This window comes from Carlito syrichta, unplaced genomic scaffold (genome assembly GCF_000164805.1).
Source record: "Carlito syrichta isolate Samal-C Ts95f unplaced genomic scaffold, Tarsius_syrichta-2.0.1 Scaffold316453, whole genome shotgun sequence".
NCBI lineage: Eukaryota > Metazoa > Chordata > Mammalia > Primates > Tarsiidae > Carlito > Carlito syrichta.
In genome coordinates this window covers 592,102-598,653 of record NW_007260549.1, presented here as the reverse complement: position 1 = coordinate 598,653, position 6,552 = coordinate 592,102, and positions in this window count along the sequence as shown.

The window sequence follows — 6,552 nt, the reverse complement described above, 5'->3', positions numbered from 1 at the left end:
TATTTCATCATTGACCCAGATGCTGTTTAGCATCATGCTGTTTAGTGTCCATGTCTTTGTGGTTTTGGGGGGAAATTTGTTGGTGTTGACATTTATTTTTATTCCACTGTGGTCTGAGAAGGTGCATTACAAAATTTTGATCTTTTGAAATTTGTTGATGCTTGATTCATGGTCAAGTATGTGGTTGATCTTAGGGTACATTCCATGCGGTGATGAGTAGAATGTATATGCTATGGTTGCTGGGCAGCGTGTTCTGTAGGTATAAATTAAGCCCATTTGATCAAGGGTCACACTGAGGTTCCGGATCTTGTTGCTGATTTTTTGTCCTGATGATCTGTCTAGGGTTGTGAGTAGGATATTTGCTGGAGACCAGCTCCAGTTGGGTTCAGGGTACCCCGAAGGTGGAGACAGCATCGGCAATTGAGGGGAAGAGGAGAGAAAGAGAGAGAGAGAGAAAGAAAGAGACTGGATTCCAGTCTAGTGCAGAAGCGATGTGTGTTATTGGGAATTACAACGGGTCTTTTGTACACAAAGTCAGATGTGGGAGGGGCGTCCCCCACCCACCAGAAACCTTAATTCATGAAAATCCTTTTCATATGATAATCTTAAAATCCCATAACAAAGGATAACCTAATCCATGGGTGATATTTTCTATAAACCTTTTTCATCCTAAGCTGATTGATTTATGCCAAGTTAAACAATTCTATAGAAGCTTAAGTATTTACTTTACAAACAAAAGTGGCCCATCCCAGAATGTTTGGAATGTGGCCCAGTCCAAAGTTCACAGTGGACTACCTGCAAGTAACCCAGCCACATTCTTTCAACAAAATGACTGTCTTCTGAAACTATATTCTACAATTTACACCTTCAATAAATCCTAAGATCATGACCCAGAAGCCTGTGACCAATACTAAGGCTCTTAGATGTGAAACAAGTTTGAATTATAAGTCGTGTGAAAGCCAAAACTGCAGTTTGTGGAAGAATGGGAGCAATGAGCTTCTAAAGTTAGCTTGTGTTCATCTTGATCTCAGAGTTTCTATGTTTTGAGCTTAAAATGGTTAGTGCTGAGTAGAAAAGGGGAGGAAATGGGGTCAATAGCTCCCAAACACATCCTAGTGGTCTCAGGGTCAACGACCCTTCCTGATCCCTAACGCTCAGTGGGCCTCCATGGCCGGCTCCCAACAGATATTAAAGTTCCCAGCTATGATAGTGGTAGAGTCAATATATTTTCTGAGTTTAACTAGAAGCTGCTTTATGAAAGTTGGTGCTCCTATGTTGGGTGCATATATGTTTAGGATGGCTATTTCTTGTTGATGGATTGATCCTTTTATCATTATGTACTGACCTTCTGTATCTTTTTAAATTTTTAATAGCTTAAAGGGTATTTTGTCTGAGATTAAAGATCTCAACTCTTCCTTTCTTTTGTGTTCTGTTCGCCTGAAAATTTGTTTCCCATCCTCTTACTTTGAGTCTGTGAGTGTCCTTTGTAGTGAGATGAGTTTCTTGAAGGATATATATTGTTGTCTGGTGACATTTTATCCATTTTGCTATTCTATGTCTTTTCAGTGATGCTTTTAGTCCATTCACATTCAGGCTAGTTGTTTAAATGTGAGAGTTGATCCCTATCATAAGGTTCTTATAGAGTTGTTGTTATTGTTCCTTTTTGTTTGTTGTCTTTCTTTTGCTTTTGGGGTTGGTTCATGTGTGTTTTTAATTGTTTTCCTATACTCTTGTGAAGAACATTGTTGTTCTTTTTTTCCTTTTCTTCTGTGTTCAATACTTTCTTAACTGTTTCCTGCAGAGGTGGTCTGGTGGCAGCATAAGTTCTTAAGGATAGGATATCTGGGAAAGATTTTAATTCTTCCTCACTGATGAAGCTTAGCTTGGCTGGGTAGGTTATTCTTGGTTGAAATTTTTTGTCTTTTAGAACTTTGAAGATAGGGCTCCAAGCTCTCCTAGCCTGAAGGGTTTCTGTAGATAAATCTTCTGCTATTCTAATTGATCTTCCATGGTAAGTAATCTGACTTTTTTCTCTTGCTGCCTTTAGGATTTTTTTCTTTTATACTTACATTGTTTAGGCAAATTATTATGTGTCTGGGAGTCAGTCCTCTCATTTGTCAGTCCTCTCAATTGGCCTCAATTGGCCTCAGGAAGACCAATTACTCTTAGGTTTGGTCTCTTGAAGTAATTGCTCATCTCTTGAAGGTTTCTTCCTGTCTTTTAAAGCTTCTTTTCTATGTTTTTGACAGTTTGGGTTAGTTCTGTATTTTAGTCCTCAAGATCTGAGATTCTTTCTTCTGCTTGGCTAATTCTACTTTCCATGCTTATCAGTTTGCTATTTATTTCATTCACAGTATTCTTTACTACTGTTATCTCAGTTATCAACTCTTCCTAGTCTCCTCATCACTCCTCAGTTTTTTAAAATTTCTCCATTAATGTCTTGATATCTGGGTTTGTAATTTGAGACCAGTCATTCTGGGGGCTCTTCGTTGTTTGCATTGCAAAGTCATTTTCTCAGTGTCTATCCTCCCAGGGGTCAGTGAGAGAGCCATATTCTTCTTTTGGCTTTTCTTCATTTGTGTAGATTTTTCTCTCTCCCTTTCACTCCCCTTCTTTAATTCTGTTTTTCAGGGAATGTGGGGTTGCTTTTACTTCTTTTTGTTCAATCTCCTCTTCTTCCTCATGAGTGTCCTCTGGCTTTGTTCACTTTTGAGGCTGGACTATGGGTTGGGGCTATGTTTTTAGCAGTTTTGAGATTTAATTGAGGGGGAAGCTGTGATTCAGAGTCTATCTGCCAATCCCAGTATCCACCAACAGGTGTATGCGCACACTAGAACCCACTTCCCAACGCCTTACAATATGTCCATGCAATGGGGCTTAGGCTTGCTCCCTGGAACAAAAGGAGGTAAGAAAAAGAAAATAATGGAAGAAGGGGGGGTCAAGAGGGAGTTGGAGAGAGAGAAGAGTAAGAGGGAAACAGACATACATACTAACTAATGATTGAAAAGTGAATCAAGGCCAGAAAAGAGTAAAAAACAAACAAACAAACAAACAAAATTCCCTAAAGCATATCAGTAATTATGCAAAGACAGTACAATAAAATGCCTTTTGATGTACTTTCCCCCAACACAAACAAGTAGTCTAACTCAAAAAGCAAACAAAAGTGAGCAAAACAGTCAAATCAATAAAATAAAAAATCAAAATAAGAAACCAGACGAGCTCTGGAGTCTTTCTTGAGTGTCTAAAATCTCTTGAGCTCTGATCTCTGTTCTCTCCCCTTTGCTCTCATTGCAGGCAGATAGATTTACTCACAACTTGGATTGGTTCTCTTGGTTTACTGCCTGAGAGGTCTGCCACAGGACTGAGTTGTCTATGTCTGATTCAGCATAAAGGAGGACCTTCTGTCTCCTTTTTGGCGAGGTTACCTTAGAAACCAAGGTGGAGGCTGCTCATAGATGGGTGGGGCAAGGCAAATCTCTGCCTGGAAAATCCTGTGGCGGGTGGTTCCTCTTTTGCTGATCTTTTCTCTCCACTCATCCTTTCTCTCCACTTGTCCAGGTCCATGGATGATCCATTATGATGGCCTATGGTTGTGTGTGTCCAGCATCAGGCACTGGGAATCAGTGATATAGCTGGGCATTGCATTTGGTGTCCCACTGGCAGCTTGGGGTGGAGGAGGGAGCCAGGAATTCCCTGGGTTGAGCCAAGAGCTGAGAGCAGCTGTTCAGCACCTGGTAGCAAATAGCATTAATCCCTTGGGGAGGCTGTAATGTGAAAGAGGCTGTTTGTTATGTGGGACTGACTATAACATCTACCTTCTGTGTTGGTGGCAGTTGCCAGGGCACATGGAACTGTCTTCAGGAGCCACCTTTTGTGGAGATTACCACACTCTGGCTTGTGCCATCACCATTTTGCCTCCAACTCCCACATTACTAATTTTCAATACTTATTTTGTTTTATAGTAAAAGAGGAAAATGTTTATCACAACTATATACTATATGAAGGCATGTTTTGTGAAGGATGGATGAATTATAACATCAAGGTCTATTTAAATTAGCTTCCAAATAGAGAGTCTGGGATACAATAGAGCTTTCAAATCATGTACTTAGATAGATTGATCAGAAATTTGTATGTGCTTTAAAAAATTCTAGAATCCATGAACAAAATAAATTCTATAAAAGCCCAGTCTGATCGTCTTGAACAAGATAAGGAGCTATAGCATTTATAAAATCAGTGCAGTAAATTTTGTTAGTATGAAACATAGACTTTTAAAAATAATAGCTGTCTTGTTAACTCTAGAAATTGATAAAAAAAGTTTTGAAAGGATGTTACAGATATATGTTTGAGAAATTTAATTTCATAATTGTTTAGTTATTGGGAAAGTTGCTCTGTACAAATCTGCATTATTTTATTCAGCAGAAACATTTAAATTTGTGGTATAAGAAAGACACATTATTTTTACTCTCAATGTTCTTGAACCAGAGTAAAGCAAAAGTTTAATATATTCATCTTATTTCTAAGGTATTACCTGAAATGGGTTATACAAGATGAGTAGATCACTGGTCAGTAAGTAGTCAATAGAAGCTTCAGGCAGATAAAGTATACAGAAGGATTTTATTGCTGAGTGCCATGACTTTCATCTGTTTAATTTCAGTTCAATTTTTCTAGTTTGTAAATTTAATTTTCAAATTCTGGAAACCTTGATCATAGTTTTTGAGAATGGAAGATGTTGACTGTGAACTTCCAGAAGCCAAGGAAAAGAATGACCTTCATGGGGTAGAAGGGAGTAGGATTGGTATAGGCAAGGAATATGTTGCAGGCTATGCTCCTCTCTTCATGGGAATCAAAATTAGTGGGAATAGTGGAATCTACTGGCCTTTGAGATATACCAAGTTAAAGAACTCCTATGTTGTAAGATCCACTGGATAAAGAACAGTAATTTACAAACATAAAATCTCAATGAAAATAAGCCAAACATATGATGAAATGATAGATTCAGTGACACAGGAAGCAGGTTTTAAAAAAAATTATGCATTTTAATTTTTCTTAGTTTGTTTTAGTTCCTCTATTTATTGATGACTCTCCCATCTAATATGGTTGTTTTCTATGCTTGGCACTGTGGTGCAGATAATCCAAGCTTCAGAAAGGGAGCAGAGACATTTTCACCACATATTTGAATACTTAAGTACAGCAGCTAAATAAGTTGGCATGGATGTATTGTAATATCAATTTAATAGTAGTTAATGCTTCTTTATTAAATTAATAAATCCATGAACAATAAACAAAAGTTGAGTTTCTTAGTGAACTAAAGAAAGGGTAGTTCCCCCCCCACCCCAAAAAAAAAACAACCAAAAGAGCTAAATTTTTCTTCTTTGTAACTTTCTTTTTTGTCTTTGAAATCTTTGGCATTTTGGTATTGTTTTACAGTATGTTGTGATTATGAGGGAAGACTCCCAAAAAACTTGGAATTATTTTTTGGAGGGTGGGCCCCTGGTAGTACAGGCTTTCCCTGTTAGGTAAGTGTTCTAGGAACCTATCAGCATCAGTGTACCAGCTCATGGTTGTTGTGAGAGGCTGCATTCGGCGTCAGTGAATTTTTTTATTTGGAGATTCTTTCAAGGTGTTTGCCCATTTTATGATGGGTACTTCACGAGTGCACCTGCCCACACTGCGATGAATGTTCAATAATTTTTGACCCAAACCGCATGACTCCCATGACCCATCCTCCCTATTTACCTTTGTTTTCCTGGATGAAAAAGTCCTCAAGGGCAAACGTTTTGCAGATGTGGAAAAAAATGAAACAAAACCGGCGGACGCACTAAAAGGCATCAAAATCAACAAGTTTAAAAACGTGTGAGGAGTAGAAAAAGCATCTTGATAGGTGTATTGCATCAAACAGAGAGTACTTAGAAATTGACTGAAGTTTAAACTGTAAGAATAAATATACAATTTTTAAATAAATTTTTGGATCCCTTCTTATATTGTACAAAAATCTTACTGATGTTTTTATGCCTAAATCATTGTGTCTCAATTCTCTTTTTTGGATAAATGACAATAAATAGGATTTACTATCTAGCATGTTTCAGTTTCCAACATAGAATTTCACAGTATGTAGGCTTGACAGCAAAAGGAATATTCAAGGAAGAGCTGTTGGGTGATAAGATTGTAGTTTTGCATGATTCTGTTGATTTTATGTCTTAAGGGGCTGTTTACTTACCACCCCAGTTTGTCACATATTCATCAAGGAGAATAAAGACACTGACATGTGGGAAATATACTATTTCAATTCCAACACCCTGACATATTTTAAAGCCTAATAAAAGAGGTTATTCAAATGAAAAACAACACTCAAGTCAGTACATAAAAACATGCTGAAATTTTCCTTTTATGAAAATATGAGCAAGGCCTGCCTAAATTCAAAACAATTACTGTTTTTGGTCGGTAAACATCAAAATAATTTTCTATATTTGTTGGCATTAGAATAAGGTGCTATATCAGTGTAATAGCTGAGAATGATATGCTCTAGTAGTATTTTGATGAATTACATGATTA